General features: G+C 45.7%; 1 protein-coding gene and 3 long non-coding RNA genes across 10 annotated transcripts in view; 3 read left to right on the forward strand and 1 right to left on the reverse strand.

Annotated features, from left to right (window-relative positions):
* The window catches only part of LOC106014371 (uncharacterized), a 109,147-nt gene extending 103,567 nt beyond the window's left edge, over nucleotides 1–5,580 (forward strand). The window contains exons 9-10 of one of the 2 annotated variants that reach the window (XR_005260631.2): nucleotides 4–81; nucleotides 175–5,580. This is a non-coding gene — a long non-coding RNA (uncharacterized lncRNA). Of the gene's footprint in view, nucleotides 1–3 lie in introns of both variants that reach the window. The other variant, XR_001185632.5, reaches the window with a different exon arrangement.
* Nucleotides 5,326–7,118, reverse strand: LOC110351224 (uncharacterized). The gene is made up of 2 exons (XR_002398345.3): nucleotides 6,989–7,118; nucleotides 5,326–6,187 (listed from the first exon to the last, which is right to left on the reverse strand). It is a non-coding gene; the product is annotated as an uncharacterized lncRNA (long non-coding RNA).
* Nucleotides 7,119–7,150: 32 nt separating this feature from the next.
* LOC119713415 (uncharacterized) lies at nucleotides 7,151–16,154 on the forward strand. Its single transcript, XR_011804637.1, has 4 exons — nucleotides 7,151–7,289; nucleotides 10,000–10,154; nucleotides 11,532–11,691; nucleotides 12,354–16,154. It is a non-coding gene; the product is annotated as an uncharacterized lncRNA (long non-coding RNA).
* Nucleotides 16,155–19,258: 3,104 nt separating this feature from the next.
* PRDM16 (PR/SET domain 16) overlaps nucleotides 19,259–23,304 on the forward strand; it is a 363,626-nt gene continuing 359,580 nt past the window's right edge. The window contains exons 1-2 of one of the 6 annotated variants that reach the window (XM_072027014.1): nucleotides 19,259–19,382; nucleotides 19,864–19,935. The gene's annotated coding sequence lies outside the window, so the exon portion shown is untranslated. Of the gene's footprint in view, nucleotides 19,383–19,433; nucleotides 19,614–19,863; nucleotides 19,936–23,304 lie in introns of those variants that run through there. The other 5 variants (XM_072027012.1, XM_072027018.1, XM_072027021.1 and 2 more) reach the window with 5 other exon arrangements.

Raw genomic sequence — 23,304 nt, forward strand, 5'->3', positions numbered from 1 at the left:
CAGCAACTTCTGGATCCTAGGTCAAGCATAGCCTGCGAGCACGAGGAAGCACTTGCCTTTGGGGATGGCATTCCTTGAGGGGTAAGGACAGCAATGAAATTGTCTGCGCATCACCGGCACCTGCCCGCAGCTCAGGAGCCTTCATCTGAAAAGCTGGTTTCCTGATTGAATCAGGTTTGTCAGAAAAGTCTCAAGAAGCATCTGAAATCTGCACAGACAGCGGAACGGCCCGTGGCTCTGGTCTGTGGCAGTGTATCAGCCGTGTCTGAGAGCTGTCACTGCCCCGTGGTGGATTTGTTGGCCCACTCGATGCACAGCTCTGCAAGACGAGGTACTGGGGATGTTCCCGAGGGCAAGGGCTGTGTGTTCTCCTGCCTTGGGCAGCCAACAAGTTGTGAGCACGCAGCTCCTAATCGGGGCTGGCAGGGCAGGTGGTTTATCTGTGCCTGAGAGGTGCTGCTCTGCAGAGAGGCAGACGCTCGTTTTGCCTCCTTGTTGTGGGCTTTTCAGTTTCCAGTCCATTACAGGTGACACAGCCGATAAGGAGCCTGTCTGTCAGCGCCGTCCCTGGAGGGGCGAATCTTCATCCCTTCCTGTACTCAAAGCAGAGCCGCCTGCTCACGCTTTTTCGGATCATGCTGGGCACCAGGTGAGGGCTGCTCTGCTGGAAGCCAGGTCACAGCATCCCAGCCCTGCCAGGCCCTGTCCCACACAGCCCGCACAGCAGCTCCAGAGCAAACCTCCTCCCCAGTGGGGATGGCAGTGCGTAAAATGAATGCACTGACATTTTCCAAGGGGGTCAGAAGAGGAAAGACTTGCAAAGCTGTTCTGTGAACAGCTCCAACCCCCTGCTCGGGATCTAGGTTTCGCTGGTAGTGAATAAGCGTGCTGCTCACTACTCTGAGCCTTACCTTTTTTCCTTTGAGCTGACCTCAATTCTAACTCAGCTTATTACAGTTTTGTGTCTGATGTTTCAAAAATTATTTTCCTAGGGTTAATCCCTAACCCATGGCAATACCATTAGGGAAGTTATCTGGCAGACTGACTTGTTACCATTTAGAGCAAGCGGTCTTCTCAATTCATAGAAATCTGTATGTATTATTCACAGATTGGAGAAACTGGAGCAACATTTCTACAGCGCAATGCTCTAGTTTTGCCTGACAGACCTGTGCTAATTACTCTGTGTGGTTTTGACAGAGAGCCAAGAATGGGTTGTAGAAAAATGTGTATCACTAAAACTTAGGTCCCCAAAGTCAAAAGTAAAACAAACAGTGAGAGATCATTATCTGAAGCAGACCCTTACTAGCTGTGTACAGAAAAAAAGTCATTCCCATGTTTTGTTTTCCTTTTTTTTTTTTTTTTTCCTCCTTTAGACCCAGTAGTCCTGTCTCTATTTGGAAATATCTTGAGCTTGTACAGTTAGGGCAGACAGTACATTTATTCTGTTTTATCCCTTTTTTCCTTCTCTTTGAAAGGCTATAGCTGGCTCTGGGGTGGACTCTTTGTGTGGCCTTCAGTGAGTCACTTAACCTTCCTGTGCATCAGTTTACTCATTTGTAAAAGGAGTATTATAATAATAGGCACCCCTCGGGGGCTCTTCCAGATTTAAATAATTAATGTTGGTAAAGCAGTTTCTGAGGCCCAGATTAAAGGTGCTAAATAAAGGCAATATATAAGTATTTTTTACTCCAGCTCCTTACAGAAAGACCAAAGCAATAGCCTGATAACTCTTGGACTTAAAGCTGGGAATTAATGCTACAGTGCTCAGAGTATATTTTGATTTCTGTGGTCCTGATTCAGCAGCACTCTTAAGCCCATCCTTAATTTTGGAAAGGCCTGTTAATTTCCAGGGGCACGGATCCCAATCTGGAAAGCTTTGTTGAACCAGTTCCTGGTGACAGACGAGAAGGATCAGCTGTGCGCGTATGTGCATGCATGTGTCAGTGTGTTTATCCTTTCGCATTTCTGACCTCAGTAAGAACATCAGTGCAACAAGAATATAATCAGCAAGCCTCATAAAGGTTGCAAAATTCATCCGGGATGCAAATCAATAAATGTAACAGGAGAGAAACTACAAGCTGTGCATTTCCACGGAGGCGCAGATTTTGTGGGATGGATAGACGCTGCTGAGCATGACCTAATGCCGCAGGAAAAAAAAGCAACCACAGACCTCAGCATCTAAACAGTATGAATATTGAACCAGAGGTCCTTGAGTAATTGTCCTTTCTTCACTCTAGGGGTGAAAAGGGTACATTAGACATTCACTAGCAGCAAATGGCACCTGACATCTCTTTAAGTGAAAGTCAGCTTGGAATTTTTTTTAATGGCCAAGCATAAATCTTTTAAATTATAAATCAATAAATAGTTAATTCAATAATAGGAATCTTTTAAATATTTAATGAGTCATATGCAGAATGGCTCTATAACTGGATGTTGATGGAACTGTGTCAGAGGAATTTGAATCAAACTTTTCTAAACTCCCCATATTAAAATAGTTATCGATTCAAACATAAACTATGAGGACTGTTGCAAAAGTAAGGGGGGGTGGAGGGGCTTAGCATACATTTTCTCATCCAAGAAAGTGTAGAACTAGCAGCTTATTTTTAATGATGTATTCTTGAGCTTTTCAGGTTGTATTAATGTTCCCAGAACAAAAATGAGTAAGAACCTATGCAGACGAGATTTTGTGTGTGTGCATATTCATTAAAATCTTGTTTTAGTGGCAGCTGTGCTCTTAAATAAAAGCTGTGGCAGTCTGCCTCTCATTAAGGGATTCTGCTAACCAGCAATGGCATCGGTATCCTGAACTACCTCCATCTGAAACCGCCCCAAAGTTTAATTTATTTACTAGAGTTTCAAGTGGAAGACAGTGGAGGTTGTACCCACAAACGCTAGAGCTGCTCAGCTTGTTCCTGCACAATTTTCTCTGGGGAGATCTGTAGGCAGTGTTCACTCTCATTAACTCCGTGCTGCTCTAAGTCAACAACAGTGTTCCTAATTACCCTGAACTGGAGGAATCTCTTCTCAACCCACAGACCACATTCAGTGCACTGCTATTTCATAGCAGATACGGCATCTTCAACTGTTCTGGAGTCTGACCTTGACTTCCAAAACTGTAACCTAGCTCTCATGGTCGCAGTAAGTCCTCTTATCCAGTATAACCAGAGCCAGAGTCTTATCCAGTATAACCAGAGCCTCCTCAGCTGGCCCAGTTGTTGGTCTGGCAGGCCAAACATCAGCGTTCCTTCAGCATTTATTTCAGCGTTGGTGCTGGGCACTCCTGGCAGCCTTGGTTTGAGTATCCCTGAGTAGTCGCTGCTGGTAACAAGGGTGGAAAGGATGGTGCTGAGAGCAGGGTGCGGACGTTGCTTCGGTGGGGGAAACGCAGGCAAACAGGCAAGAAAGGTGCAAAGAGGCTGGAGAAGGATTGGCCAAAAAGCTGAGGTTCTTTCAGAGTTGCTCCCTGACTGGTAGGTTTGCTTTGGGTAAGCTTACGTGCATTCAGTGCCACAGATTTCAGAAACACGTCCTGGCATTTGAGGAACAAAAAAGGCTTTTATGCAAGGCTTGTTCACCATTTTAAAAGCTTCCGGCTTTTAAGCCACTCAGCAAAAATAAATGGTGTCTTTACATTCCTTTAGCAAAGATAGCAACAAAGGTGTTTGATGTTGACTCCTGAAACAAAGAAACACGGTATCAGAAACGCCTTCTCGTCACACCTTATCGTGCCCATTTTACAGATGGCTAAATATGTTTGTATTCCGAGGGGACAAAATTTGACCATACAGAATTCATCCCGCCGCCTCTGAGGGGCAACCAGCCCTGATGCGGGCCCTGCCATTTGCTCTACACATGCCTCTGTAGTCAGATGGAGTTGGTTCAGTATTTGTAGCAGATCCGAGTTTCATTTGTATTCTGCACACCTCTTCTCTCCCCTCTCCGTGCATGTACATCCAGAAAAGCTGCCTGCATATCCTTGTTTGGTTTTTGTTGTTTTGTTTTGTTGTTGTTGTTTTCCCCCAGGATGACAGATACTGTAACAATGAGAGTAGATTAATATCTCCTTAATCAGCCAAATGAACGTGACACACAAGGGTGACAGTTCAATTTGGTGCTAACAGATTGTGCCTATCAGAGCCCTTCCATTCCAACGGATGTTTATTTCTGGCAGAGATCATATGGTTCTGGGAGGACCCCAGCTCCCACCAGCTCATAGACACCCATTAAATACATCAAGTACCACATAGGTGTTACTCACCCGCCTGTCAGGACACTAGCTGCTTGGGAAATGAAATGAGCCTTGACACACGCAATGGAGACACACTGTCACTTAGCCGGGCGAAGCGGCAGCATGTATTATTGACTACCCGCTGCTGCAGGTCCCTCTCTTTATTGCTCGCTATTTTTTGTTTGCCTGTGGACCGTTCGCTGCTGAAACATGGATCAGACACCGAGTCTGTCTCCTGGGGAGATGCATAACGAAATGTAATGGGGAGGAAATGCAGACGGGGCAGTGGTTTAGGTAAAAGTGATACATTAAATCTTAGTCCCAGAACTGGCGGTGCTCGGAGTTTGTTTGCAGGTGGGATTTCAGGAGGATCTGGTTTCTAATTCTGAAATTCAATCTGCAGGCTCTAATTCAAATCTTTCTTTTCCTGCTTCCTGCGGCGTTTCAGATGAAGTAGCCCCAGATACTGTACAAAGGAGCTGCAAGTCCTTCCCAAGGGCTGTCCCTGCTCCTGCCCTCGTCTCGGCCACGGCCCCTTCTCTCTTGTGCAGGCTTGTAACACAACACCTAAGCCTAGGAGGGCACCGCCATCAAGGAATCGAAGTAAAGCTTGGAATTTGTCAGGCTGCACTGTGGTGTGACCGTCGTATCAGTGCTTGCAGCCCCAGCCCCAGCTGCCTGCCCAGCGCCGTGCTCACCGCCTGGCTGGGGCCGCGGGGTGGCACGCTGCGTGCCGAGGCATTGCTGCTGCTGTGTGAATCTGTCCTCAGCACTCACAGGTCTGATCCTGCAGCCCACTGCTGCCCACGGGAATGTAATTGAATGGGAGAGTTCTCCTTTGCTGGATGAACCCCAGTTATTTATTTTCACAGTGACTCACACCGGCCATCTGCCTGCTTTTGTTTAGACACTGTTGCAGTGCCCTTCCCATATACGTGAAATTGCTAAATTTTGTGGGGTCCCACCCAAAAATAAATCACATTTGTAGACCTCTGCAAACCTCATCCACAGAGAGGGAATGCTCCAGAGCTTAGCGGCAGGCTCATTGCATTACCTTCTGGTTTTCTTATGGAACTTGGTTGCACAACTCCCAGCAGTTCGCTTCAGAGAAGACAAGAGCCGTGTTTATTTTTGAAAGATAAAATGCAAGTAAGTTTCAGCGAAAAAGGTTCCAAGACAAAATTAACAATAAATTACCCAAACAATGACATTAAAAGATATCCATGTGATTGTAATTATGAAGCCAAATCCTTCCAAAGGAGGGTTCTGTCATTTCCCATACTTGTTACAATTGCTGTCGTACAAATGTGTTTGGTATTTTTATCATTTTTTTCCTTCTTATTACAGGTTTTGTCATAAGAATAACTCATCAAGGTTTTATGACTAATAAATTCTCTAAATTACAGTCCAAGGATGCATTACTTTAATTTTTTTTCTCCGTATTCTGTATTTTAATTGCCTAGCTATTTCCCACTTGCCTTTTTTAATGACTCATTAGGCTTAAGGGGAAAGAATAGAATTTAGTCCACCTAAGATCTTGCATCAAGTTCTGGGCACCTCAGAAAGGAAGTGATATATGACAGGAGGATAAAAGTGACTTGTATGTCTCAGGAGAAGACTTTGGATTTTGAGTATGAAGGATCCTCAAAACCGACAAAAATACTTAAGAAAGCCCCAGGCCAGGAATTGATTATTAAAATTATTGGAACAATTATTCCTAATAAGAAATGCATTCAAGAGGCATTTGTAAAGTATAGATACAGGCATAAACTTTACGTGTAAGTAGGTCTACTGAGTTCATTGGAGAGTTCTGAAGACTAAAATTAGGTGAGCCTGTAAGCACGCTGTGAAGCCAGGACAAGCAGAGGGGATGTTTTTGGTTACACGTCCTTTTGGGGACGGAGTGCAGACAAGGGCAGACAGCAGACACACAGACAGCGCACCTCCTGGGCCTCTCTTCTGGAATAAAGGGGAAAAAAAGTGTTTTGAGTTTGATGAACCCCTGCCCATTCCAGCACTGCCACATGCTATCAGAAACACACTCCAGGATAACCTACCATGGTACCTGTGTAAGCCAAGAAGGCCCCAAAATGCCTTTCCACATGCAACCACAGGATCATTTTACCATCCTGCCCGTAAACACCCATGTCTCACACACAGGAACACAAGCCTGGCCTCGATTTTAAACATCAGAGAGATGTGAGCCCCAAGGAAAATATTAGCTGCCAATTCCAGCTGCTCAAAGTCTTTTCTTCTAGGTGGTCCTGGAGACCTTGTCTCCTGGATGGACCACGGCTGCTGTGGTCCTCCTGCCTGGCTCGCGGGCCGTGCCCCACTGACACTCATGCACACCCCAGCATGCGTGTGCCAAATAAATCGCAACAGCTTCTGCTGACACAAGGGCAGGAGGCTGACCCAGGAAACTCGCTCCTTTTTCTCTGTACCTTGTTGTTAAATTGGTCCCAGATTTTTATGGGCCATCACTGGCATGGATTTCTCCTCTGACCATTTGGGTTTCAACATGAGGTCATTAACAATCTGCTTTGGGGCAGAGCAAAGCCCTTGGTCTCCCAGTGTGTTCACCAGGTGGGCACCATGGTGCCACAGCAGCAAGAAGGGCCCAGGGGACGAGCCCCTGCCCCCCCCGTCCCCCACCTCCTCCTCATCTTCCTCATTGCAAGGGCTCTGCCAAGCCTGAACCCAGGGCAGGGAATGCTTCCTGTTGTTTGTCTTGCAGGTTTCGGAGGAGGGACACCCGACCTTGGCATTTTCCCAGTGGGACATTGCTGCCATGGGCTCTCCTGCTCGACCTTTTCCAGCACCACACGAGGGCCCTGTGAGGAGCTTCAGTCTCCATTGCACTCTCCAGCTCAGAGAGGACTTCTCACCTTTGAAATTTACAGAAATGCTGGCTAACTGCCCCAATTACAACCTGGACAGGCAGTTGCTTGGCAGAGCAGTGCCTGTATTTTCAGTCCCAAGCTAACTGGAGTGGGAGAGCGACTGCCAGGGGAGCGGTTCCTGTGCCTGTCAGCACTCTGCCCTTCTTCACTGCGCTGAGGTACTCTCTACCTTCTCTATTCTATTCTGTAAAAGCCACCTGTTAGCATGAACAATCACGGTCATCACAGTTCGAAACTTGCACGTTGAGCCAGTCACAGGGAGCACACCGAAGGCACAAATGTGGGGCTGCTTCCACGCTCAGCCTGCAGAGCAGCAGGCCTCAGGTGGCAAGGCAACGAGCACCCGGAATGGAGAGAAAACACCTGAGTGTAACACTGGGTAATGAAATACAGTTGAGGAAGTGGGATAGCTGCTAATGGGCAGAGTTAAATCCCCAGTACCAACAGGCAGATGTTGTTTGCTGCATGGCTGTGGCAGGGATTTGGTTGAGCTGTGCTGGGCCTCTGGTGAGCGCACGAGGTTTGCCCGTGGAGAAGCCATCTCGTGACATGTATGGGCCCGAACATGACAGAAGAGCTCAGCTGCTGTGCTCTTGTCCCCCTTAGTTAGGAGCTGGTGGTTTAATTTTGCTTTAGGCAGACCTAAAGAGCAAGTTGAAAGCCCATTGACTGCACGCTAACAAAAGCAGGAAAATGCAGCTTTACGGGAGTGACTGCCACACAAATCTCTCTAGAGGGAGGCAGAGAGCTATTTCTACAGGAAGATTTGATAGTTTATGTGTGCAGCACAATCAGGAGCAACAGAAAAGCACTCTTTGTCAAGTGTGTTTCAGGTGGCAGCACAGGTTATGCTAGTGGCAAAGTCCTTAAATATTCACCTCCATCATCTGCTCAGCAGGATTTTTCTCTTGCAAAAGCTGCACAGCACTTTTCCTGCAATTGCAGCTCTCTGACCATAGCCCATCTTGTGCAGAACCAGGGGGTGCTTGCAGGGAACCAGCTCTGAACTGGGGGCTGCCTAATCAGGACTGGAAGTCATAACAAAGTAGCCTGGTCCTCGCAGCTGTGCTTCCAGGATGGCAGCTAATTATTTCAGAACTGTGAGTGTTATTCAAATGCACTTCCCAGCATTTTTCCTCCTTCTGCTGACCGCGAGCAGCTTGCTGCGAATGTCTTCTCGTGCACGTTCAGAGGTGTCACTGGGTGCCTACTTGGGTTTCATTCACAAAACCACAGATTTTGAAAATTGCTTTGTGTATTCAATGTGGGATACAATCCTGTCTGAAGCTGATGAAAAAATGTTTGTTAGCTTCAGCCCAGGGTTTCAGAAAATCATCTTTTCCACTAAGACAGTTGTTTTTGTTTTCTTTTCTAAATCCTCAAATCCTAAACTCTCACAACAATCTAGTCACTAATTTGTTTTTACTTAGTATCCAGATTTTTGACAGCACAACGTGGTTTTGTACCTTTTGAGGCCTGGCTTTTTGAAAATGAGACTCATAGAGGATGCAGCTCCCTGCAACACGGCTGTTCCATATGCCCCATGCCCTGCAAACGCAGCCTTGCTTGTGGGTACTGGAGCAGGTGTAATTGGGCTGGTGCTCTGAGCGAACAGAGCACAAGAAGTCCTGCGTGTGCAAATCTGAAATTCAGTTCACTGCCACGCACAAAAATCTGCCCCTTGCTAGCTGGGAACAGGCCGTACGCTGCGGGTCACATAAAGAAGTTTGTAGAAGCACTGCCCCAAAGAGATCTGAATGCAGGCTCAATTAAAGGACTGAAACATCTGCATGTGTGTTTGCAGGCTGTGTTTTCTCCCTGATAACTGAAGTCATAATGTACATAAAGTGCTTAAAACCGATTTCGTCACAGTTAAAATTGAATATGACGGTTACTCTAGAAAATATGGCCTATTTCCTTTTACTAGTTAGCTTTTAAAGGTGTTTTACAATTCAAATGAGCCATGCAATTAAAGGTGACATTGCCAAAACTGGACAGACTAAAATTAGACATTCCTGCTGTGTGTTAGAGCTTGGCCCACATTTAGCTCACGCTGTCTTTGGGCTGTACCTGTCTGCTCCAATCTTATGAGTCAACAGGATACTGAAATGTTCCAGAATCCTGCTCTTTGTGTTTCTCTGTTCTTTCTGTCTTCTAGCATTATGCTGTCCTTCCTTCCCTTTATAGCATTTAATGCTCAAAACCACACTCAGGGGCACACACTCGTGTACATACATGCACTCAGAGCAATATTTTAGCATGTTTGCATAGAGAACTAGGAAGCACTTCATTATTATTACACTTACTGACTTGACCACTATAAACCCATAATTAGAAACAATCCCTGAGTTTACAATCCTAATAGCAGGCAGCGGGGTGGCAGGCTGTTATCTGTGCTTCTTAGCTAATAAACTGAGGACCAAAGGGGAGCTTCAGCCCTGCTAGGCTTGGGCCACAGTCACTTACAAATGCTTTGATCTGTGTAGATTCAATGGGATACCTTAGTTACAAGGTTATATTGAAAAAGATGATTTTCCCACCTGTGGGTGGGAGCCTGGAGCAGCGCAGAGGGTTTCGGGGATTTTGAGGAACACACAGGAGGTCACTGGCAGCAGCAGTACCCAGAGCTCCTGACATCCTTCTAAAAATCCCTATGCGTTAATTAAATACATAATTATATGGTCCCTAAGTAATCAGTGACATGATTGCCATTAACATTTAACAATGCAAAGCGTTCTGCCATGGTTTGGGAACAATGTGTTAGTGTGGAGACTCCTGAAAATTCCTGTCATCAATAGCTCAAGGCAAATTAGAAAGTCAAAAGTGAGGGATATCTCCCTGACAATGCCTGTTGTTCTTTGAAAACAGGACGTGGCCACAGAAAAATTCTCCTTCATTTTGGGTGCATTTAATAAGGCCATCTTCAAGTCAGTGAAGTCTGTAAAGTCACGATTTAGCCACTCAGATTGGTTTCATATCAGTACAAGTGAACTGCCTGACATGATCATACTCCTTTTTATCAGGTAAGCGAGGAAAAATACTTATTTTCTTTGTGGAAGAGCAGGTTGGGTTTTAATCTTTATGGTTGTGTACTGTGTGTGCACAAATATGTGTAAACTTCAAAATCTGGCACAGAAATTATATTGAAATTCTGTGGGTGTGAATAGTGCTAGCAGCCTGAAGAACGTACTATACGTGTATTTTAACTCACCCAGTATAGCTCCCTGCCAAGACAAGATTATATTCTGCAATACATAAAAGTGTAGTGTTTGCATAGCACCTCTAAGGTACTAGGTGCTTTACAACGTGCTGTGGAACTCCCGTGTTATAAAATAGTGTATAAATATGCTAGGAACTAGCTCTATTGCCTATCTTTTTTCCTAAATGCCTTTCACCATGTATCATTGGAGCCCTAAAGCCTGTCCCACGGAACATGCCATCTGATTCCAGGAGCAATGAACTTCAAAAAAAAAAAAAAAAACAACACCAAAAAACCACCACAGTCACTTTTTAATGGCACTGGTTACAAGATCCAGGTCTTTTCACACCGGGACAGTCATTTGAATCCAGACCAGGTTGGTAGTTATGTCTGCTGAGTGACCTATATGAAAAGAGTTCTTGGTTTCAATCCAGTTCCTAATGGAAAGATGCCCAAGCTGCTGAAACGAGCATCCCAGCTGGCCGCGCCGCTAGCAGCACGAGCACCGGGGTGAGCTGGGAAGGTGCCACGGAGCCAGAGCCCGCGCCTCGCCCCCACGGGTGGTCTCCTTGGGTCAGGGCTGAAACACACTGGTGATGGTGACACGGGGTAGCTTGCACTACTCCGTCTGCTGTACAGATACACGGAAAAACTCTTTCTCCAACTGTGTTTCAGTGGCACTGTTCCGACTTGCTTTAGAGGTTATTAGGTTCTTGCTGCAGAGTGAACACTTGAAAAACTTAAGGACCGCTCTCTGATGCCAGGTTCGGCTCCAACCGTACAGGGCTGTTCTGTACAAGTAATTTCTGGAGTGAATGAGATAATTGTGGGCTGCTACAGCAGTGCCACTATAACAGAAAGCAGAGTGCACATAACTTGGATTGAAGGTGATTTACCACTGGAGCCACCTCCTGAGCGACACAGTGGATTTCCATCTGTTGCAGCCTTTACATCAAAACTGATGTTCCAGAAGAGATGCCGCAACTCAGACAGTTGTTACGGGTTTGTTGGAGATATTTCTGCGTGATGCATGATGTTCTTGGGGTTGTGCTGTTCAAGAGGTCATCCTAAGCCGTCTTTTTGAGCTGGCCTTAAAATATATGAATGTGGTGACTGCTGCAGAAAGATTGACATGTGGCAATATTTGCCCCAGAGATTTTATTGTCAGCACTAAAATGCCTTTCTGTTAATCCTTTAATAGCTGTCGGCTTCATATCTGAACTCGGAGCTCTCTCAAAGTCTGGGGTCAGCACAAGCTCGCGCTCTCAGAGCCCCTCCAGCAGCCGTGGCAGCGCGGACCCTGACACGACAAGCCAAGAGCTCCCGCAGCATCTCCCCCACCTCTGCCATCGTGTCAGCAGGTACAAATACATTCCCTGGCAGAAAGACACATAAATCCCAACTGTCAAGAAACAAAGCACTTTTTAAACTTTAACGAGCAGACTAATGGAAATAAAATACAAAGAAAAAGAAAAAAGGAGACTAAAATGTTTTTTATTTTGGTATTCTGCAGGAAAAAGTGTGTACACTAAATAATAAATAAGCCACGCAGTGTTTTTACAGCTTCTTTCATATACGTGAATATTTAAAACATGCAAAAACGTGGAATAGGCATTTACTGAGGACAAAAGAAAAGAACTTATTTTATGTGCAGAGAGCAAGATGGGGAAAGCAGAGAGATGCATGTTTAATGGATCGGTGCTCGCAGAAGGGAGGTATTTCCAAGTGTGAACGTATTTGTAGACAAACCAAGCTGACAAGTTAGCTTGGGGAAGACATATTACAGCAGAATTGGCCTGGGAAATGGGATTTTGTTGTGAGGGTGCTCGTTAGTGCAAACAGTGCCTGCTGGGTGGTGGCAGCCTAGCAGCCAGGTGCTCCAGCTACTCTGGACTTCCTCAGCCCTGGTTTCTGGTACCTGAGAGCTCCTTATATGTAGCCAGTAAAAGATACATGACTTTGCGTACCTTTGTTGTGATTGGAGCTGGAAGGGACTCATTGCTGTGCCCCTTGTGTTTTGTAGGAGGGAGAGGGAGCGCAGAGATATGGGTACAGCCGCCTCGCCTAACGCAGAGCAGAGAGGAGGAGTATTTCCTTCAGCTTTGGAACAGGTACCGTGTGAAGGGCAATTGCAGCTGAGGAAAGAAAAGAATAGTTTCACAGTGGTAAGGAGAGAGACAGCCTGGAGAAGCATGGCACGTGAGGCTATCAAGGGCTTTCTCCATGGCTAGCTGGGCCATGCCTTTGTGTTTGGAAGTTGCTGAAACCGAAGAAAGAAAGGCCTGTTGCCATGACTGGCAGGGTCTCATTATTCACTATTCCATGGCTTATGGTTTAATGCTTGTTTAACTGGATTTTTTTTTTTTTCCCTGACTTTTGATTTCTTTTTGCCAACTTTATATTTTAATACATGTTTTTATGGAAATATTTATAGTGCACATGTTGCATATAAAACACCATCATAAAGCTTTTTTCCTTCAGCCCTGTTGAAATAAATGATGTTATTATTATAATAATTTCATAGGGTTATATCTGTTCGGTAATGAAAAAGACCTGTGGCTGCTTGAACCATCAACCCAGGCAGATTTTACAGCTTTCTGTAGCTGCAGTGACCTCATGGAGCTGCTGGAACTTTTAAATACCCCGTTCCCCAGCCGAGGGGGGCACGCAGGGCAGAAGGAGCAGCTAGGAGGAACAGGACACTTGCATGCTGCCTTGCAGAGGACTGAGCATTGGTTTCATTGCCTACATTGCAGAGATTTCGTGTCCACCATCAGCTTAGCAGACTTGCAGGTGTGTTTCTGAACAAAAATAGGTCTGAACGAATGTGTGCAGGCAGGCACACAATGCACGTGTTGGTGCTTTTCTCTGCTGGGATGTAGGCTGGAAGGGGAGCAAGTATCAGACTAGAAAGATAAGGACTGAGTATGTGGGCATCTATTGGGATAGGCTTATGTACATGTGCGTGCATGCATTCTCACAAGCTTTAATGATAAATTTAAAAAAGGCAAGGCAAACAACTGTAAAGTACGGTGGATTTACAGCAGATTTTAAAAATTAATACTCAAACATGAAAATGCTTTATACAAGAAAGAAACCTTTTAATAACTTCTCCGTCCTAGGAAAAAAAGGATAATGAATAATTCAGCTACACACCAAGAAAACCGATTTGCTGAACAAGTGTAAAATAAATCTGAGGGAGAACTTGTCCAGGTTCCCTAAATTAAGAACCTGGTTTGGGAATGATAAAAGTAAAGCTCGATATAGCATGAGAGTTTCTGTAATACTTAAACATGGAGAGAAAGACACTAGAACAGCACATTAATGCAGCAGCACCTGCGACTCCCTGTAACTTGTCCGTGGTGTTATCCTGAAGACTGCACTGTGAGATTGCCTTCTGTTTATGGGTACCACAGAAAGGTGAGCTTGAGGAGGAAGGCTGGCCTTCTCTTCTTTTGCCACAGATCACAGTTTGAAATATTTTGTGCCTATGCACAGCCTCCCTCAGCAAAGTCACGTGTAAGCTGGAGTCACATGAAAAGTAGAGGGATTAAATCATATGCTGGAGGAGATTTGCTAGTTTGAACTGGTTTGCCTGCAGAATAGGACCCAAATCTAATCTGTAAAGAAATAAATGCCTTAGTTATCCCGGAATAACCCCAAGACATAAGTCAGTAATGAGTCTTTAATACAGACTTCAACTTGCACTAGAGATTTTCAAAGAATTTCATAATCGATTGGTGGCATTTTAGAAGCAGCTGCATCTGCAAAAACACCTGCTGGCTCCTATTTGTTAGATCTCCGAGGGGAAGTAATGGTCAATGGCTAACAAAGCTGACACCAAACTTCCAAGCAGGGAGGACAGCGGGATGCCTCTGACAGATCAAGGTCATCATCCTCGGAAGCCCAATTCTCCCTTCCAGAAAGGGGCTGTCCTTCTACTCCCAGTGATGCTCTGCAGCTTAGTTACCAGCTGTGAGTGCATCAGATCTGAGAGAAGCCACTTGAGACAAAGACCTTGGAGACACCTTTGCCTGTCACAAGGACTGCTGAAGGTTGGGCGCACTTCTGGAAATGGCAGTGCTCTGGGTGCCTCTTGTGGAAGGCCCCTGCTCTATGCACGCCATCTTCTTTTCCACTTCTGTGGTGGGATGGAGCATAGGTGGGGTGCGGAGGAATTCCTGGTAGAAAGGACTAGTGTTTCCTTACTTGTCAGCTTGCTTCAGACACAAATTCATTTGCTGCCCCTGAAGCAACCCGGTCAAGGCTGTGTGGTCTGCTTGGAGGCCCGATCCTGTTTCTGATCCATGGGAGGTGCTCTGCATAGACTGAGCCCTTTCTCTGCCATGCTATAAAAGAGTTGGGCCTTGCGTACTGCGCTTTGGAATGAGCCCCTTGGAGGAACAGGCTCCATAAAGTTTTTATAACCCATATTTTATAAGGTATAGTGAGTTGGACGAAAGGAGTTCTTTTTCACGTGTATATGTGCATATGAATCAGAGCTAATGCACAGGTAATTCAGCCTGGCAAAGTAGGCTGGACCACAGTCCCAGTTCCTGTCTAAGCTGACCTCTAGGATATGGATGAGAATAAAGTTGATGCAGAACAGTATGGCAATGGTTAGAGATGTGGTAAAAACCCATCACCTTCAGAGCAGAAGAAAGAGCTCTCGTGGTGCTAGTCCCCATGTCCTCGAGTGGTGCCGTATGAGGGTTTTGCCAGGGAAGGACCAACCTTCTCCACATGGCGTTCTGTAGGTTTGAAGAATTGCTTGTAACAAATACTCAGAAAGTGACTGTGCATTATGTAACGGTTTTTTAAACCTTAATGTAATTATGATGAGTGTTGTAGGCATATTAAGGCATTCCCTCTGCCATTGAGTGAGAGTGTGAAAGAGACACCAACACGAAGGATTGCTTCTCTTTTTTCTTCTTTTTTTTCCTAAAATTTTCTCCAGTGAAGCCCAGAGTTTTTGTATCTTGTTGCATCTCTGATTACAGAAGTTCCTGTATTGAATGCTGAGCACATGAAGCATTTATTTATGCATCTTTTTATCTCATGGGCTCCACAGGAGCAAATCTTTCCATTCCCAACCCATCCCTCTCATGGAAGAAACCCTTCTCACCTTTTGAAATGCTTTTAGAATTTGGGTTTTCAGCAGTCGTGTTCAACTTCAAAGGCTGGAAATGTCGGTGGTCTCCCCCATCCCTCTGCCACAAAGATGACCACAAGCTAGTGGGGATCACTGGTGTCCAGCTGCAGGAGGCACTGGCCCAATGCAACGCCCTTTGCTCTCCGATGAGCACAAAACCTGTAAAAAGCTGCTCCTGGCTCAGGGTGGACTTCTGCTGGGGGAGCATTTCAGAAGGGTGTCTGCAGTGGTCCAAGCTGCGAGACAGTGGAGAACTTGGTCGCAGTGTTTTGTAGTTAACAAAACAAAAATTAACGTTATTCTGCAACAGTAATTTAGACGTGGTCAAGGTTTTAGCAGTTGTAAGGAATATTACCTGCTATAAAGTCTGAACGGTGTTGAATTTACAAAAAGTGCCTGATGTAAAATCATACTGTCAGGAACAATTAGCCATGGTGCATAAAAAACCTCTTACAGAGATTACACTTCCCAGATTGTTTTACAGAGAAACTTTGTGTTAATGTTATGCTTTGAATGCCTTTTGCCGTGAAGCATTTAAGAAACAACAGTTTATAGTCTCAGATCTTTATGGTTTGGAAGAATGAACACTCCCCTCATGTTAGGCCAAATTGATGTTTTAAATTCAGGAGAAACCCCATCATGTTATAAAAAGGAGAGAATGTCCTAAGAAGAAAGTGGTCAAATCATTCCAAGATGTTATGGGTTTAAGTTTTTTTTTTTTTGCGCTTTTTTTTTTTTTTTTTTTTCCTACGGAAAAATTTTCATGATCCTGGGCATACGGTCAAAAAACACAGAAGTGAGATATTTTTAGACAAGCACATTTGGGATAAAGTTACCCGCCCCGGCGTGCGCATGGGGACAACCTGGGCTGCCCGCAGCGGCGTGGGCACCATGCGGGAGGTGTGCCCGGCCGGTGCAGAAGGTGAGGGTGTGAGCATCCCCTGCTCCTCGCTGCCTGGCTTCTCTCTGCTCAGAGAGGCCGTGTGTGCTCCGGGAGGGCTGCCTGCCGTGGGGATGTGCGAACCGTCCTGGCACGGGGCTCGTGATGCTCAGCAAGGCAGGGCTGAGGCCAAGCAAACTACAAAGAGCAGGATGCCTCCTCCTGCATGTCCTGCTCCAAGCTGTGATGCTGCAGTGGAAAGGAGCTGAAGGACAGGGCTGCGGGCAGGTGAGGAAGCCCCCCTGTTCCCCTGGTACTGAGGGCACTGCCACAAAGCCTGGCTCTTTCCTCTGGCCATCAGTTTTGGGGTGCAGCCACAATTTATCCCCCCCAATGCCTGTGCATCGCTGGAGCCCACTCCTGTGGCTCAGGCTCAGTTGAGTGATGCAGGATCCAACTTTGTAAGTTCTGCCTGTAGTTTTTTTCCAGCCCTGTCAGCGCTGCAGAGCCAAGGCATCCCTGGCAGCTCGGGCTGGATTCTGTTTGGCCTCACGCATCATCACCAGGCTTGCCGGTTAATTCAGGCGGAGGGTGATGATGTGTGAGGCAGAAAAAGCACAGCCTGGCCTTCAGGTGCTGGGCACAGTCACCACAAAGGCAGGCAGGAAAATGCTGTTTCCATTTGTACACTTGAATTAGCGTGACCTGGGAATCCTGGAGGCTGCAGCAGAGCCTGGACCACGGCAAGGCTGACAGCACAGCCACGGAGGCATTCAGATGGCTGAGAAACCTCCATGGCAGCAGACTTCTGTCACTGTGGGCTGTGTGAGCACCAGGCTGGCACTGCAAGCCCAGGTGAGATCCCTGAGTGATGTTTTCAGCTCAGTTACACGCAGGACACTCCAGCATCCCTGCAGCCAGCACCCCAAACATCTGCTTCATGGCTGTGTGAGCCCACCCGTGTGCAGATGCCCCTGTGGGAGGCTGTTCTCTGGCTGTGTCCTCCTTAATGGGTTCCCTAGCTGCAATGGATGTACGACTATTTTTAGGAGTGGCCAGCAGCAGCCTGGCATTGGATCAATAGATGCATACCACGATGAACTCTTCGGGGTATTTTCAGTTCCCACTGCCCCATATTAGGAGACGTGGGACCAAAATAACTGGAAAAGCCTATAGCCATGCAAAGAACACAACATAAAATGCAGACCAGGAAACGGGCTGAGGTATGATCGTCAATAATGCTTAAAACTCACAGTCCACACAGTTTCTGGCAGGAATGAAAAAGAAAACCACACAAGATCCTGGAATATGTGTGCAGGTATGCACTGAGTTTATTCTGGCGCGAACTGAAGTATGGCCCTAATAAAAAAGTCCACATCTGACATTGTGTGCTGTTCTTTTGAACTGACACAGAGAAGGTTTATCGGGACGGTGACCAAGCTACATTAGGCCTTGGATTTGTAGATGACTAAGCCAGACGTTGGTCTGCACATGAATTTTGGAAGGCTGATGGCATCACATGCAGTCACAGCGCTGCAAATATTCACGTGTACGTAACAAGACCAAGGTGAGGAATGTTGGGGAGACGACCTTGGGAGTCCGCTCATTTTTTGGCTTGTAGGCTCAGGTTTGCACCTCCCAGAAGGAAGGAAGACACATGCCCTGAAGCTGGGAGAGAACTCCTCCTTTCTGTAAACGTGGTGTTTGGAGTGAGTCACACTGCTCAGAAGGGCCAGGACCTGATCCAAAGCTGACTGAGCTCAACAGCAGTCTTTCCACTAAATTTAAGGAAAGCTGGAGCCCTTGGATGGATGCTGACCACTTGGGAAGAACTCAGTGCCCAGGCAGCAGTACTGTAGACACAGAAAACCAGCCCTAAGCTCCCTTGGAAATGCTACTGTTTGCTCCTTTTTTTTTTTTTTTTTTTTTTTTTTTTAATTAATTCATGCATAGGACCGAAAAATCTCATCACAAAAGGCTTCACGAGCAGATGGTTGTACTGTGACCCCCCCCACACACCTCACTTGTTCTTGTTTGTAAAAACACATGTAAAACAAGAAGTCATATGTGAGTTAGGCACTCTGCCTCTTAGGTGAGATTCCTCCCGAGTCCAACAGGAGCACCAGGAGTGCTTCTTTCAACTTCAGATTATGTGATATATTGGTTTGGTCTCAGAAGACACAGTGCTTCCTTATTTATGTAGCTTTGATCTAAAAAGCTGTTTATTTATGTTTTATTGAACTATAAAACATCCAGTAAACATGCCTTATGTTTTTATTATGTTCTACATGGACTCTGTCATGAAACTGTCAGGGAAAAATAATGAAGATCTTTATTGTGTTGCTGCTGGTGTCTTCCTTTGGAAGTTCCTACGCTTTGTGTTTCAGTTCAGATGACTGTAAAATTCATAAGGCCTGCAGATGTCTTGCCTGCTAAGCATCTGGAGGGGAAGGAAGTTTTTCCTTATGGAGTCCCAATGGATGCACTACTGGGGGCATTATCAGAAAATAATCATTTGGCATTTCTCTTCGGATGCCACTTGATGGGAGCTCTGTCAAAGCTGACTGGAGGTATGAATTGTGGTGGTGGGAGCTGCTTTCTGTGCTCAGCTGCTTGTGACAAGTTGAGGACCTGCTCTGTGCTTGCACCATCCCACAGCAGGCAGAAACTACCAGGAAAGCCTGACCAAGGCCCGGGACACAGGCTCTCAGCCTTAATGGCACAGAATTCCTGCAGTGTCCTTGGGTAAGGACTTCCAGGTTTTTAGAGAATCGGTAATATCCTCAATTATGTAACAGTGCTTCCTCCCGGCTTACGGCGTTCCCAACATTGTTTTAAAAGAGCCAAGGTAGAAATTTGTAGTCCAAGGGAGCAGAGAAGGAGCACGGCCCTTGCTGATCAGCCCGGGGCAGGCCCAGGTGAGCTGCAGGTGTGTGCTGATGGGGCCACCCTGCAGCCGGCCCTGACTCCACCTTAAGCTCTTCATGCCATGTAGGCCCCATGCTCCTGGACACTCTCTGGTATGTTCAGGCCTTTCCAGAGGAACCTGGAGGGTTTTCTGGTCTCTCAGCTGCCTGGCCCTGCAGTGAGAGTGATTTTGGGTGGTGACTTGTGTGGGAAGCCTCCTGGTGCCTTTGCAGTGAAGGCTCTGGCCTTCGCGCTGGCGGCCATGGGCAGGTGGGAGCTGTGGTGGTGTGGGGGCCCTGAGGGGGCTGCAGGAAGGCAGCGAGCCCGTGGAGCCCTTCTAGGCTGTGAGTAAGAGTCCTGTGTGTTATAAATGGTGTGTCAGGAGTTAGTGTGCTTCTTAGTTTCACAAATTGATGTTAGTGTTGCTGTGCCCTTCAGCAGGGTAATGGTGGTTGCTCCTCACCCCAGGCCCGACCCAGCTGCTCCACGAAGGGAGCTTGCAAATGAGCATAGTGGGAAACGAGTCCTCTTTCTGATGTTGCTTCTCACCAGCTCTTTTTATTATGCTAATTTTTTCCTTTCTTTCTTTCTTAGTGGTCGAAGTCTTCTCTTCCTGCCTGACAGAAAACAGCGGTGAGGAGCCTCGTAGCGCCGTTAGCTGAGCAGGTTGGTGCCCCGTGCGCGAGAGGAGGAGTGGGTTCTTCGAGGTGGGGGAGCCTGGAATGCTTCAGACTTACATGGGTATGGTTCAGCATTTCAGAAGTGTAATATCATGGCAGTCAGGATCTGGGCCTTGTGTTGATAGCTCTTTCTCTACAAAATGTGCTCTTCAAGCTGCTCTGAGACCCCTGCACACGAGTCCCTTCTGGGGGTCTGCAGCGGGAGCGATTCAGACATGTGAAAGTTTGCTTCCTTTCCATTTGAACGGCGAGCGAAAGGCTAATTCCATTTTACAGTCATCTTTGTACCAATATAGTTTGTATGTTGCATTTGACCTCCTGTAACAAGGTTAAACCACAAGGATCCCCTTGAGAAGTTGCTATTCATCTTTTATATGTGAAGATTTTCAAGTATAGAAAGGGGATAAACCTAATATGGTGTTTAATGGAAAAAAATTATGACACCAATAACACATCTGTGTCTGTAATTTCACAGGTTTTCTTTCTGTATATTTATATATGTATATATGTATAATTTAATATCAGCCTCAGGGTTGTGGTCTCACATGTCATCAGCTTGCAGGAAACTGGATCCTTGGACTAAGTATCAGATGAGTTGCTAATGTTTGGAAAAAAAGCAAAAAACATGCTTTGGGTCTCTGTTTTATGGCCGTTATTGAAGTAAGAATTTGTGATTGTAACCTGATGCTTGCCTCACCAACATGTTTTCATTATTGTCTGGATAATTGAAAGTCCAGGCAAATTTGGATGTTAGGAGATATTATACATGAAGGTCTCAGTGCTCAGCACAGCTGAATGTAGAGGTGGTTCAGATTAAGGATGAATGTTTCACCATTTTATGTGGGTTAGAGATTGTTTTATTCCCCACCAGCAGCAGTCCAGACACAGGCTGATTAACATGTACTTAGTTTACTTCCAGGGCTGCTTCTCCAGCACACCCAGGCTGTCATGCACGAGCTCTTGCTCTGAGCAAAGTGTAACTTCTCAGGCTGACTTGGCAGCAATTCAGAGTAAACTACTCACAACAATACAACGATGTATTTTATCTTGCTCTGCGAGGAAATGCCTAAACAAAAATGGGAGTCGAGTCTGAGCTAGCCTGCTTGTGTCTAAGGAGTGGAGGGGGGTTTAGAGGTGGAACTGTGGGAAAACAGCTTGCAAAATTCCTTTTAAATGTGCAAATGACTATTGTTGCTGCTTGTTAGTGTGGAAATCCCTGAAATGTCTTATCTTTCCTGGTATGAGCAAGACATTTCTGTAGAAAGAAGCTACTAGATCTTTCCCAGCCTGCAAAAAGGCGTTTAAGCCTTTCTGTCTGTCTTGGGCCAGTCCTTGCAGAAGTTTGGCTTGTTTTTGTTTGTTTATGCGAAATGGGTGGTCCTGGTTCAGTTTGTGGGTTCCAGGGCTATAAAAAAGCCCAGAACCTTGGTTTGTTGGCATGAGCTGACATTTGTTGAAAATCATCAGAGCCGAAAGGACAGATGATGGGGACCTAACCCAAAAGGTGGTCCTCTGTGTCAGAGAGACATGATGACAGGGGCACCTCTCTGCCATAGTCCAGGCCTATTCCTCTTCCGTGGGTAAACACATGATTTAAGTCCACAGGATTTATGGATCTAGCGGTTTCCCCACTACGTTAACGAAAAGTTGACATAGAAAAAGGTAAATGAGGTTTGTAAGCTAATCCCTATTAACTGGGCATAACTGGAAAATTAAACCAAACAAAAACTATGGGTGGCTTTGAAAAACACCATGAGACTTTTCTGCCAGATTTCTGAATCCTTTAATTAGATGCACGTGTCTCCACTGACTAAAAACCAGGGCTCGATCACTCATTAATCTTCACACACGAGGGGCAACCAGTTCAGCACAGCGTTCAGCCACGGCGCGAGCAGGCACTGGACAACGTGACAGCAGAGCGGCTTACTGCTGACCCGCCGCTTGGGTAAAAAGCCTTTGAACAATTGGAAAAACCTAACTCCATATTTGAGTTCTGCAAGGAACTAATTACTTGCCTGGACTCTGCCCACATACCAGCTTCTACCCCCATAAATCCACCGAACAGCAGGCATCCATGAAAGTCCTCCACACTTCTTTTCTGAATCAGGCTCTTTATGTGTATCTCAACTTGCTTGTGGAAGATTCATGGCCCAAGCTGCCTTAAGTATTTTTGTTATGAATAGGAACCCTTAAACATTTCCTTCTCATTTAATTTATCATTTTTTTTTAAGCTTTCAACACTGGGTGCAAGCTAGAAATAATGGGAGGCAAAGTTTGTCCCTGAGAAAAGGGCCTTAAAATAATAAAGTGTGCAGCGGGGAAGGAGAGGAACAAGGGAAATAAATTAGCCACTTGTGAGATGGGAAGTTTCTTGTGTCGTGTGGTTTCTGCATTTCATCCTGGTGTCTCTAAGTATTGACTTGATTCTGTGTTTGAGTGTGCTTTTAGGCACAAATGAGAAAACAGCAAAAAGAACAATGACAATTGGAGCAACTGTGTCCCATGCTTGCTGCTGGCTTTGGGACGTGGAGGTGTGCAGAGGTCATTCCTCGCTGCCAGGACTTCTCAGAAGGAAGGCTGGCCAGAGATAAATGCAGCTCAGTAGTTCCACTTCTGCAAGGTTCTTGTTAATAATTAATTATTAAGCACTGGTGATTTATTTCCACCCGCACCAGTGTTTTTTCTCTATGTGGGCTGGGAAAGTTAAGGCTGTGTTTTGAATTAGGGGTTCAAACAAATCTGCTCAGCTCAAAAGGAAACGGAGTTGAAAACACTGACTTCCTCCTGGTCAGGCATCACAACAATAAACCTGTTGAGATTTCACTTGGAAATGGGTTGTGGATTTGCTAATAAGTTTAGTAAATCATTTTACAGCTGGATTTGTCCTTTAAGTTCATAACAGAATACAATGCCTAATACTAGCAATATCTCTAGAATTTAAACTAGAGACACGTTTGGAGTAAATGCTTTGTTTACTGCATCTTTAACAGAATAAGGAAATTCAAATTAAATATAAAAAGGCTGTTCTGATCTATACAGAATCCCTAAGATTATACAGTGAGGAATACCTGTATAGTCATCAGGCTTTCTATGAAAAAAAAATATGAAATGCAAGTCCTGAGCAATTGTTTCATGTGCAGCTTGGCCCTCAGATACAATAACAGGCTACTTTTCTCAGCTGCTGAAAGCCCTCTTTTACGGGGGCAATTTGGTTAGATGCCTTTTCAAAGGGAAATCGTATCCACCTTGTTTTTGACTGCGTGCTGTGTACGTGTGGTGTACGGGCTTACAAATGTGCAAATCGCTACCAGAGTAAGAACGAACCTTACCACGGGCAAACGATATGGTGTGTGCG

Source organism: Anas platyrhynchos, chromosome 22, assembly GCF_047663525.1.
Source record: "Anas platyrhynchos isolate ZD024472 breed Pekin duck chromosome 22, IASCAAS_PekinDuck_T2T, whole genome shotgun sequence".
Classification (NCBI taxonomy): Eukaryota; Metazoa; Chordata; class Aves; order Anseriformes; family Anatidae; genus Anas; species Anas platyrhynchos.